Source organism: Dunckerocampus dactyliophorus, chromosome 10 (genome assembly GCF_027744805.1).
Source record: "Dunckerocampus dactyliophorus isolate RoL2022-P2 chromosome 10, RoL_Ddac_1.1, whole genome shotgun sequence".
NCBI classification, from domain to species: domain Eukaryota; kingdom Metazoa; phylum Chordata; class Actinopteri; order Syngnathiformes; family Syngnathidae; genus Dunckerocampus; species Dunckerocampus dactyliophorus.
Genome location: NC_072828.1, coordinates 28,881,864 through 28,895,219, shown reverse-complemented (window position 1 = coordinate 28,895,219; position 13,356 = coordinate 28,881,864). Strand labels below are relative to the sequence as shown.

At 44.7% G+C, this 13,356-nt stretch overlaps 1 protein-coding gene across 6 annotated transcripts in view; it reads left to right on the top strand.

The window, feature by feature from the left end:
* elavl4 (ELAV like neuron-specific RNA binding protein 4) overlaps positions 1-13,356 on the top strand; it is a 122,606-nt gene that overhangs the window by 64,338 nt on the left and 44,912 nt on the right. The gene's annotated exons all lie outside the window — the stretch shown is intronic.

The window sequence follows — 13,356 nt, the reverse complement described above, 5'->3', positions numbered from 1 at the left end:
AATGTGTCTCCCATCAGTCTTTGCTGACAAGGTGCAGGAGAGACTCAGACTTCCCTGGGTTCGAGCTCCTGTCAGCTCCAGGATGCCAGTGTAGCGTGAGGCCTCTTTGGGCAGGCGTCGGGAGAATTGGGCCCCACCTGTCACACTGGCTGACTTCAGCTGCTTGAAAAGCCACCTCTGTGGGTGTTTGCTTGCTCCCCGGCTCTCCCCTTCCTGCTTACCCACTCGCCCAACTGCCACCACCCGGTGTTCTCATAACACACCAGGGACAAGCAGGTTAATCTTTTATTTAATGCTACCTTACACGCACCTTGCCGCAGCCCACACATTTTAAGCCCCAGGCATTCACCTGTGAATGCGCTGTCACCTTGCATACTCTTAAGGCTAAGATATCATAGAAGTGTGTCATTGTTTGAATTAAGTGTGCTTACCGTAGTCTCTTTTCCAGTTGGCACGCTGCGTTCACTGTAGAGAGGAAGGGCACGGTGCTTTTGACACGCCAGAAATGATTCCATTTACAATACTTGTGATACGTCATTCTTAGAAGTGTCAATTTCCTACCTTTTCCTACATTAAAAGTCACTTCTGGATAGAGATAGAGGCAGCAAAGCGCTCATACCCATACAAAGAGCGGGATAAATCCATACAGACTTTGCAATGACACACTATTTTTTTTGTATAAGCAAGCTGTCTGCTGCAGAAATGAAAGTATGTTTTTTTTTCATAGTAAAATTGAAAAGAAAATAGCTTTTCAAGCTCCAATCGGAATAGATTTTTTTATGGAGAGCAATTCATGCAAAGTATTTTGCACGTCTACATGAAAGATGCCATCCTTAAGCGCACTTAACGAAACCCTTTTTTTTCTCTTTTTTTGCATACCACTGTAGTCACCTTCGATGTATCACATTTATACAAGAAATCTGGCGAGCTGATGCAAATCGTAATGACACTGTAGCAAGCCAAGCAGATGTTGGCTATGAAAAATGAATAGACTGCGATGTCAGCTGCAGAGTCTGACAGGCAGCATGCAAAAAACAGCCGTCGAGCCAGTTCTTATGCACAGGGATGCCCTTTTTTTGATACTGCAGAGAGACGATTTTTTGTTATACTGCATTAAGATGTCAGTAGCTCAGGCAGAACACTTCCATTCAGCGCAGTTTACACCAAACCTTTCAAGTACGTATTTTCCAGACTTTTTTCCTAGTTTGGCTCATCCTGCAACTTCAATCAATAAGCTAAGTAAGTTAAAGTAGGGTGGTGGTTGGCGACACCTGATGGCCACAACAATTCATTGAGTTGAGCGTTTGAGACAGTTAGGCACACAAATTGAATGATACAAAGCATACCGAACGCTTGTTTGATACGTTCTAATGGGGACTATGTGTCTGTAAGTAATGTGCGACTGTAATGACGTGATACCTGCAGTGTGTTGTTTTTAGACAGCAGTGTTGTTTCTAATTATGTCCTGCTTGGAGATTGTAGCTGCTGTTTCAGCCAATGACTAACCAAATGCACACATATGATTTCCAGTCTATTTGTATTCATTTGTAAAAAAAAAAAAGAACGTTTTGGTGTTAAAATACATACGTCCATTTTTTAAATATTTTTCTACACACAAGGATGCGTCCAGGCGTCCAGGTAACAAAAACTTGTCGGGCAACGCCGTTGCTTGTGAAACTTGGAAGCCCTGCCCCTTACTCAGAATTCGCATCGCCCCGATTCTGTCACCCTGTCCAGTGGCGACGTATTGGCAGAAGAACTTGGTTGCCTCATTCTGTGTCGTTCATTCGGATCACTAGAAAATCCCCCCTGAAGACTGGTCTGTGTGACTCGTGAGAGTCTTGCCTAGCCTCGGCCCAGGACGCTCACTCACACAACGTATATGTGCCATATAATCAATGCCATTGCTCCTCCCACCAGTTATCCATGATAACTGCCACCTTACTACAGTACATACTACACACTACAAATAAACAGAAAGAAAGTTAAAGGTAACAGAACCGAAGTCTGAAGTCACTCTATGTATAGAACCATCTATACATACAAACCATCCAGATTTACCATTTTGGTACAATCCAAACTAAAGTGCACCATCTAGTGGAAATGTTGCTTTAGTTTCTTGCGACTTCAGAGGCACATTTTCTGTGGAAAATGTCTTTGAATTTGAAATTGTACAACTTAAAGGGATAGTTAAGATTTTTTGACATAGATTTGTTCGACACCCCCATCAGCAGTGTCGTACATCAGCGGTAACTTGCACCCCACTTTCCTTCATTTTCATGCTGTGCAGCTGCTTTGCGGTCGCTGGAAAGCATGTGCAGTGGTACCTGTTTCTCAGGTGGAGCCGCATTATGCACAAAGAGCAAAACCCTAACACTTTACGGTCATTGCAGATTGCACATTTACAATCTTGTAATCTTTAAACTTGGAAATAATTCCACGCCGTGGACGTACTCAGCACTGTGCTGTTTGATGAGCTCTGAATCAGGTGATAAGCATGTGGAGGACTTGTCTTGGAGACAAGCGGCCTCTAGCCTTGAGCAGATAATCATCGTAAGTCAGTGTGACATTAATGTGTATTGTAGCAGAAATGCATACAGTATATGCGTTAGTATATTTAGTTAGTTAATCATTTTAACTCACATTAGTAAAATCAAATCCAATAATGGACACAAAACGTTTTGTAAGTGCAATAAAAAACCATATTTTCCTGACACCACACACCGAGAATAACTGCTACTGATATGATCCGATATCTCATTTGTATGCCAATATCAGACATCCCTAGTGTTGGACTTCAGAGGTCCCACTTGTAGTGTTAAGTTAAACTAGAGGTGGTCGTTGGTTTTCCGTTGCAAAGCCCTACTACTTCTGCAACAGAAAATATGCATCTTAAGCAGATCTGAACCACGTGGACTCAAATACTCACCATCGGGCAGGACTTGTCTCACGCTGACGACATGTTCAGCAGCAATGATTGCGAGTCGTAGCAGTAACGTCACTACCATTCATTTACTACAATCACGCAGTGTTCTCTGTGCTGACAAACCAATTCAAGTTTGAAATCCTTACCCAAGCGATTATGTGGAAGATCTGGTGCAGTCCTATCTGAGGCTGAAACGGACTGAAGGGTAAAGATAGCGTGAAGGAGGCCGACAGGGGCTGGGATGAAAAAGGAGTTTGACGTCTCCAAAAAGCCAGGTATTAAAAGACCTGCCAGGGCTCAGAAGTGCAGAAACAAGCTGGCAGACACACATAAAAGTTTCAGCGTCCCCGCGTCCCAGGAACATCCTGTTTCGTCCCCCCTCTTAGCGAGCACCCTTCCCCAATCTCAACCCCCACTGTCTGCTCTGGACCCAGAATTGGACATTGCTGAGAGCTCGCTCGGCTGCACTGCCCCTTGTGTGACTCTCATTTAAGGCTGCCTCTGTCCCTTCTTGTTCCAGTCTGAGTGCCCTTTACATGGAACACAGAACATGCGGCTGTCCCCTGTGTTGGCGTCCTATCTGAAGGACGGATTTGCCTCGGGGTTGGTTTCCTCACCCAAGGTCCCACTGGATGCGTCCTACCTGGACAGGAGAGAGCCAGACATTCACTTTTAACCCCGTGCCTGTGTGCTTCAGGGCTGGGGGTGGATAGCTAAGGGGCTTGTGGGCCTGCTCTCTCCTCTCTGCAAGCAGGTGAAGCAGGTCAGGTTCTGCCAGCATGACGTAACGGGGTCATCCAAGACTCAAAGGGGCTGCTCCGTCTGCTGTCAGCTTGCCTTGTAGCTCTCTGCTCCACAGTCAGCCCACCAGCCCACACACTGCAGGCTGCAGTCCGCCGGCCCCACGCTCAGGGAGCCACCATGAGGGGGTGGTTTACGTGTATGCATGTGTTTGTCCCTGAGCTTCTAGGTGGGCAAATGTGTGTCTATGTGTGTTGGTGGAAGCTGGGCCTTGGGAACTCAGTGTGGGAGCCTCCTGACTGCAACATTGGCTGCTACCTTGGCAACCCAGGAGGGAAAGATGTGTTGAATGAGTGAGTGGGAGATGATCCACTGTAGATATGTGTGCGGGGGATGTGGCTCTGTTTATGAATTTAGCTATTTAAACCGCCAGCTGTAGTGCCATTATTTAAAGCCCGGTGGTCTTTTGTTCTCATGGTGGTCTTTGTGTAACCTCACTCAATCGCCTCGCCTTATTTTCCGTCAAGCTCTTTAACCCTCCAATGACTCCGACCTACTGTGTATGATAAAATTACATTGCATTGAGCTTTAAATACATTTTGTGGCGGTTACAAAAGATAGCAGATGAAAAACGATGAAATGAAAAAGTGCTACAGCAACACTCTACAAATATGGCGGATGTACCTCACTGAAAAAAAAAGCCATCACAAAATTATTTTAACGATGCATGAAGAAAAAAAATGCAAGCTTTTTTGTTACAAATAAAGTCGTCCCTCGTTTATAACGGTTAATTGGCTCCAGGCCCGACCGCGTGAATTTCCACGATACAAGATTCAATGTTAATACATATCTGAATATTTTTCATTTTTCATTTTTTCCCCTAAATACAGTTTTTAACATGATTAGAGCCCTGAATGCATGAAATAACACGCCTATAGTCAACTTTACACTGCTATTATTCATTGTTTACAACACATTGCAACTCTTATGCTGCAGAAACACGAGACAACCACTAGCTAGCAAGCTAGCGAGCGAACCTGTTAGCCTCGAATTTATTTCTGCTAAACTTAAGAAGCCAAAACCTTACCACTTCCACATGGGATGGGAGGATAACTTTCTTGGTTGACTTCATGCCTTCATGCAGTGTTAAGGTAATGTAATGTAAACTAATGTCTCTATGTTTTCTGTCATTACTGCCGCCCAGTGACCTGAATACAACATATCACCTGTATTTCAATTGACTAATGATCATAATGATCATATTTCCTCAAGTGGTCACTGGTGTGTGTGTGTGTGTGTAAGTGACAGGAAGAAAATCTGACTCATTTGGCGCCACCTGTGCTGGAAAAAAACACCCTGTTATATTTGGGTTAATAGCAGAGCAAAAGCAGAGCGTTTTCAGTGTGCCATAATCAAACATTGTATGTACTGTAGGTTGGCACTTTGCAAAGATGCTGTTGTCGCACTCAACTGGAAGAGACCCAAAAATTGGCAACACAGTGTGAGCGTGGTTCAAGTTGATTTTTGAAGGATAATGACATATTCCCATAGAAGCAGTCAAAGGAGTACAATGGCGCAATGTCAAATAAAAGCTTCTTCTTGGTAGGGAGCACTCCAGATCAAAGAGTGCGTTGCGAGCCATGCCTGATGATAGAAGCAGACGAGGACGCTTTCATGTCAGTATTGCAGGGCTCTTAGTCGCAAAATACAACAAAAATGGCACAACATAATGGCTGCCAATGTGCCACAGGAGTCCTTGTCCGCATGAACATTACAGCACAGGACTGTGACCTGTACTGTGTGCATTGCATAAGAATACCGTATCCTGTATATATTATACATCCAGCATGCTTTTTGTTTGTGTAAAGCACCTAAATAGAATTTGTAGTGTTTATGCACGGTGACTTTTCACATACTTGTACACTCATTTTCACACTTTCCTCCCTGCAGCTCAATAATAAATAACGTCTTAGCACCAGTAGCCACTCCATCGAAATAGCAGCACTTTTGCCTCGCATGCCAAAATGCCTATACATGCTTCTTTTTCTGTCAGAGGAGCGCCACATTCGCACCCTCCTACTCTCCCCTATACTGCATACGTGATAAAGCAATGCTGGTGCAACCAACTGCCTGCATAAACATCTTGCCAGTATCGTATCATAACCAGCCAGACTTCGCAGGAGTCACACATTAGCAGTTTGACATCGTTTTCATTAGGAAGCCACCTTTTTATGAACCGCCGAGCGTTTTTGCTTGAGTCGCCGGAAGAAATGGCACGACTGGCACAGCAAGCCCGCGTCACATCAATGGCGAATGAATATCTAACCTCATTAAAAGGCCATTATGCACAGAAATGCATCATTTGGTTTCTTGGTTTTAATTGACAATTAAAATATATAAGTTAGTGTTTCCATTAAGTTCATTTATCAGTGCTAAGGCTGACTCTTTTGTTAGCTAAAACCCCATTACAGCGTATTCATGGTGCGTTCGAATAGCTTCTCTATTTGATGTCAGATGCTGTACTTACTGAAATAATTTTTCTGTAATTATCATTAACCAGTATAATCGCGCTGAGTAGATGAATTCAGTAATTGGCCCTCTGTCTCCGGCAAAGCGTGTAGCCATCCTAACAATATGACAGGAAATGTGACATTCTGTTTTCTGGCCACCAAATCGATGCAGACGGAAACACTGAGGTGTCAATACTTGTTACCTGCTGCTCAAAAGAGTAAGCCTTCGGGAGCGACAGCAAATGTAATTTCCATTCATTTACAGTATCTCTCAAAAGTCAGTACACCCCAACCCTTTGTGTTGCAGTATCAAGGGTCAATGCAGTATCGGTTTAGTATCCACTGACAAGGAGTCAACACAGCCCAGCAGACAGTCTATAAGGTACAGTGTTCCCTCGCTACATCGCGGTTCACCTTTCGCGGACTCGCTGTTTCTAAGGGAGTTCTCGCTAAGGGAGAACCCACACATTGTGTTCTGCGTCCTGATTGGCTAAGGGACTGTAGACCATTGCCAATCTCCCTCGCTGTACAGAATGCGCTCGGGTTGCCAAATGTACATAAATGTTGATCGCCAGCAGTGTGATTCTGAAGGGCTGTATGTTTGCGAGGCTTATCCCCGACAACACCCACTATGTCGACAAAATCCTCTGCACCGTCAAGGGCACCTGAGGTCGCACCCAAAAGGCAGAGGAGGAAGAAGTTGCGCCTGCAGGGCGCCATTACGGAAGGAGGAGGAAAATACATAGACACACACTACCGGTCAAAAGTATTATAATACTCCAATTTCTCTGGAGGAAAAACATTTTTAAGTGTGAAGACTGTCTTTCTCTCTTCCATTGTTCATTCCCTTTTTTCTTGCCATTTTTGTAGCAAAAAATGACTTTCTCCAGTGCAATGCTGTTCAACTGGTGTTCAGGAGGGTATAGTACCACAGTGTGTTCTGAACCCTGTTTTCATACAGACAGAGGAGGTAGTAAGTACTCCAGAACATGGAATACCTGTAGGAATTAGTTGCACCAACTGCCAAGGCTTGACCAACCTCCATATCTGCAGAACAGCTTTAAATTGTTGACCCATTTTGTGGTCCATTTTGTTTAACCTTGTCCTTTGTTTTCACGTCTGGCACTTCACCGCTTACCTTTGTACCATTTCTAGCTATTCATTGGACTTGATCGACTTGAATAATAATACATTATAATAATAAATAACTGGAAAAATGGTGGTGTTCTAAAACATTTGACCAGTAGTGTATATGGGAAAATACGACAACATGAGCAATATGTTTTAGCAAGGATAAAAAACGCTACAGTCAGGACACAGGAGACATGCCAGAGGAGTGAAATACTCGTGGGTCACTTAATAATTTCTTGTGTCCAACCTTGTAGGTTATTCTTTAAAATTCAAACAAAGGTCCGAACTTTTTTGAGTGTTTAAACAAGAGAATAGTGTGAGAAAATGTTCATGAAAGTGAAAAAAGTGTATAAAGTGTATGGTGAGGGGTTTTACAGCCTTAAAACACAATAATTGTAAAAAAATAAATAAATAAAGTTGCCTACCTACAGTATGCGAATTTCTCTTGTGGTGGTCTATTTTGGGAACCTATCCCCCACGATAAACGAGGGAACACTGTAATAACATAATTGGGAATTATGGTCATGGTCATGGGGCTGCATGAGCGCTGCCAACATTGGGGTTGCAACTGCGTTTCATTGAGGGAAACACGAATTCCGACATGCTCTGTCACATTCCGAAGCAGAGCATCATCCGCTACCTCAGGGTACAGGCTGGAGCCTGTCCCAGCTGGCTTAAAGCAAAACGTGGACGATACCCCTGGACTGATCTCGTATCAGGGTTTACTATTCCAAATATTACAATGGAGGGATGAACCGAACAGTCCCAGTTGGTGAAAACACGATTGTGTGAGGTTGACTGGTCCGTGGAACACACGTTGTGTGATGACGGCAGTGAAGTCCAGAAAACACGAAGAGTGTTTGTTTGAGTCGTATGCTATTAGGGGAAGCATGTGTTCATATGCGTGTGGACAGATGATCAAGAAAAACAACTGGACGTGTCCCTCATTCCGTCTTTGTTGTTATCCACTTAATAGTTTAGTAATAGCCTCCCCTCCAGGCACACTATGACTCATTGACTGGATGTCTGCCAGACTTTCTGCCCCTCACTGTCCTGCTGTGAGGACGCACTTTACTGCTTGTGTGTGTTTCTGTGATTGAGTGATTATGTATATGTGCGTTGGCGTTGCTGCTGCCACCCATCCACGACACCCGGCGGTCTACCGGTTGTTCCCCGCTGGTAGGTCCTCCATAGGAGTCGGGAAGAAGTGGGTGGAATCCCCTCCTGCGTCTTTCCTGGTGCTGCCGGCAGATGTCTGTCTCTGACTTGCCTCATCTACATGCTCACCTGGGAACTGATGACATCCAGAGAGCCCCTCTTCCCTGCAGCCCTGAGGCCTTCAGAGGGAGTGAAGCCGGGAGTGGGGGCGGATACATATGGAGGTGCCAGACTTTGCTGCACATACATACAACGAACACAAGTGGAACACAAGGTGTGCATGAAACAGTGCACACGCTGATTTTTTTGTCATGGGACCAAAGGCTGCGTAGGTTATTGATTGGGAAGCTTCCATGTCATACAGTATCTCATGACATAGTCACTTATTCCAAACGCAAATGCCGTATGCTGGATTGAATACGCAGGTCATTTTTATATTCTTTAAAGAACGTTCGATGGTCTAGCGCAGGGTGTCAAACTCAGTTTGGTCCAAGGGGCACATACAGCCCAATTAGACCTCAAGTGTAACATGATGACCTATAAATAACAATGAGTTTTTCCATGTCCATGTTTTTTCCCTTTGTTCTCTTTGTCTACCGATAGTTCCGATATCCTTTCTGCCATAGTATTCCTTGTCAGACGAATGCTGGAAAATACTTGGAGACACACGGGACACACGTTCTGAGGCCTTCATCACGCATGTTTTAACGAACGCACCGTCGCAGTTAGGTAGCTGGCTTTTACCGCTGCTTCACTGACCGGTGAAAATTGACTGCCGTTTCCTCAGACCCACCAGCAATTAATTTATCTTCTCTCTCCTCATTTATACATGTCGTACTTTTTGCCATAGAATCTCAAGTACGTTTGACAACCCCTGGTCTAGTGGTTGACTCGCACGACTCTGTCTCTACCTGTGCCCTGCAATTGACTGGCTACCAGTCCAGGTTGTAGTCCACCATTCGCCCAAAGACAGCTGGGTTATTCTGCAGCTCTTCGCCACCCTGAACAGTATAAGTGTTAGAAAATGGATGTGGAGCACACTTTCAATATGTTTCATTCTACATGTGTGTTGTGTCTGCATGCAATCGTTTTAACTCTGATCCGTCAAGTGACCTAAACTGCACCAGAGCTCACTCGCAAGCAGGCTGAGACCCACTGGTCAAGTGGACTCGGTCCACTTCTTTGGTGCACACCAGGAATCGGTAGATCGCATTCACACTTGACCAAAGGAACTGTACTAGTGGAGCAAACCTAGCAGAGTTTCTTTCAACAAGTGTGAATGACTCTTACTACGAGAATCAGGACAATGCAAACGTCCACCAAGGTGGAACATTCCTAATTTGTACCACCACAAGACTCTAGGCTGTCACAGACACCCATCCCTTACATTTGCCATCATTTTAATTTAATTTCAAGGTTTGTGCATTTTTCGAGATGAACGGAAATGTCTGTACTAGAATGCAACCCATTCTTCCTTGACCCATGCCAGCCCCTCCACAAAGTTTCAGTGGCGTAGTTTTTTGCGAAATCCTGCTAATTATAAAATAGCCTGAAACTCTAAGAGCTAATAGCCTCTGTGGAGTACCTTTTTTCTTCGGGGCACCAATTAAAGGACTACTCTACCTTTGGTGCACATGTATGTCCACACCACTTTACGCCACTTTGTACAGTGGTAGCGTTCACAGCTAGCTGGCCCAGTTTGGCTGCTTGGATGACTCCGTGAGTGCTAAGAGTCTTGTTGCCATTAAGCACCTGTCAGCCCCCTCTAGACGGCCCTACACGAGTGCTCTTCACCAGAACACTTAATTTCCAGCTAACCCTCCGGTATCGCAGTGCTTGTCAGACCTCACATTTCTTGCTGGAGATGATGGGAGAAGGGCGAGGAAGTGGGAGGCAAGGGCAAAAGAGATGGCGAGAGCTCGACTGGAGTGTAGCAAGCAATTGATGCACTAGTAGTCAGACATGTATGTGATCTGTTTCTGTGTTTCTGTGTTCTTTTCAGCTATTTCTCTTCTGGTCTTCAGTGTCAAAGAAAGACATGGCATTCATCATACATATATTCTTTTGAGAATACATACCACTATCTATCAGTGTATGTCACTCGCATGAAGGACATTAGATACAGTAATAAAAAAACTAGCTTATACAATAAACCGATGTGACCGGTTATCGGGTTTGACAAGCGAACGATTCGGCTGCCTCCTGTATCGATAAGAATCAGGCACACTGTAAGTCTTTAGATTCATCGATTGTGGAGACATGCACTGGGTATCGCGAGAGAAGTAATCGGCTGAGTGTCTTTTAAACAACGTGAGAGCCTGAGCTGTCGGGGAAAGGTTTGTCGCGCATGCTCCGTGGTCACCTTTTTGCTTTGGAACTTGTCTACTTTGAGATGTTGCACCTTTGTTACCTACCTGGAGTGTTGAAAACACTAGCCTCAGTCCGTTGCACGCTTACTATTGTTACGACATTTTGAGTGTGGGATTGTTTACTCCAAGTAGCAGCATTTTCGTTGCACCCATGTGACAAATGGTTCTATTTACTTACCTGTGCTTGGACACATTTTTGCCACTTTTGAAGAGACGTGTCATTAAGGGGCTTTGCCCTATTTATTTATTTTCTATTATTGATTGGACTGAAGTTTAAGACTTCTGTTTTTCCATTGTTATAATTTATGTGGATAGATGGATCGATCGTATTAAAAATAAGAGAGAACTGCATTATTATCACAGTCGCTTCCATTGGAAAAGATCCTTTAACATGCTCAAGGATACTGTAACCACCTGGTAGTTTGTGTGGGTGGACAGACATGACAGTTGAGTTTGCTGATGTTCTTTTGGCATGGTTTCATTACAATTACATTATAATACGACTATAATACGACTAGGCAGTCGCCTGCCCGTGATCCTCTAGTGCGTTCTTCCGCTGTTGCTAGTTCTCCAGCGAGTCTCGTGTTTACGGGCCTTTTGCTACAACTCAACCGAGAAGGCTCCGGTTTCTCTGTGACACTGAACAGCGTTTGGCTCCAAGTGAAAGGGATGAGGCTCTACGGTACTTGAATTCATGGAAGTCTTCGTAAAAGCTTTGAGTACCAGGAAGATGGAAAGGTCCTTAAGGAGTGGGGTTAGGGACCAAGTTGTTGATTTATGTAACGGATGCCAGCTGGTTACGTCAGTAACCCGCGCTCCCGCGCTACACTGGACGTGAAGTAGACTGTTCAGGCGTCTTGCTGGATGCCTAGCGCTTTCGAATCTCATTGCGAAGGTCCATGGTTTGATCCCAGGGCGGAACACGGTGCTGGCTGAAATAGGCGGGTTACACTGGTGTCAACTCAACGTCAAGTTGACAGTCCGGGCTTTTAGCTCGACGGCCAGCGCTCTCTAGTCTCATTCTGTTGACGTTGGTTTAAGCCTTGGATCTGGTTGAACCAAGCGGGGTACATTCATGCCATGTGGAGTTTGGTTCTGATAGTTGGAGTGATGCTCAAGGGATCCCATTCACTGCCAAGTCATCTATTTATGGGTAGCCTTGATTTTTGGCAAGCTCGGCCAAGCATGCGTGAACCCCTTCGCCTCAGCATATGCGATCGGAGCGCACAATTTATTAAAGACGAGAAGCCTTGCAAATTGTTTTGTGAGTTATATAAACTGCCAGAGTTAACACCTGATGTCAGCTGCGAGGAGGAGAAGGAAGCGAGGACAGTTCGTTATAAATAGCAGTAGTCTCTCCAGGATGTCTGGCTTTTAATTAACAATAGAGAGCCTCTGATAATCCACAATTAATCCAGAAGGAAAAGAGGGAGGAGAGGAGAGAAGAGGAAAAATCATCAGCTTTTTGATGTGAGAACTACAAGTCCCTCCTGGCCCCTCTTCAGTGCTCACTACTGAGCTGCTCTCCTCCGTGATACCCAGAGCCCAAACGTATTTATTCTGCGAAACGCGCCGTGTTGTATATTTTGCGATTCACTTTGTCTCAGACTAACCGCTGTCTGTTCCCATTAGCATGAATATGTGCGCGCTGCCCCTCTCGCACTGACGGGGGATACGTTGCGCTCGCGTTTGGTGGATCGGGGCTGTTTGAGGAAAACAAGCCGACTGAAGATCCCCGATGGCTGCGGGCGTCCGCTTAAAGTCCAACGTCTGTTGAAAGGCTTGATCTGTAGGGGGAGACGTCAGGCCTGCTTCTCACTCCAATGCAATCCGCCGCTGAGGACACGTTGCAGCTGCTCCAGAAAGAGGGAAATACGCCCTCACATGCACTGAGTGTCACACTTTAATTGCTGGGCTGCTTGCTGGAGTCTCGCCATCGTGGTTCTTACGTCTCTGGCTTTTTCACTCAACGACATCCATGCTAATATATCGCTGTATATTTTGTATATTTTCCTTTATGAAATTATACAGAGTGCATTCCAGCATCCTCGTAATTTAGCATTTGGAACCCCGCAAAGATTTTTTCGCAGAAAACGCAAATCATTCACTTTAAGTCTGTAATAATTGAATAAATGCGTGATAACACAGGTCAAATGTGCAGCAATGTCCAGTTCACGCAGAATATGGCGCGCGTCTTGTCGTGTTATTAACACACTGTGTGAGTTTTCCTCGTTAGCAGCCTGTTAGCTTGCCACTACGTCGCCCGTCGATGATGTCATCAGCGCTTGCCTCTCAAAAACGCTAACACAAAACAGGCTTTTATGGTTTTACATGCGTAAAACAATTCCAAATGCATATAAATGACGAACGAATGGGATAAACGAACATTTAAGGTTGCGTTTACCTTCATTGAGGACGAGATCACAATCACGAGATCAAAATCCTGGCACTTGCAGCTTTCTTTGCCTTCAATAATCGGTTACTGAGGTGAGAAACACTACTGAATTCAAGAAATAAGCCA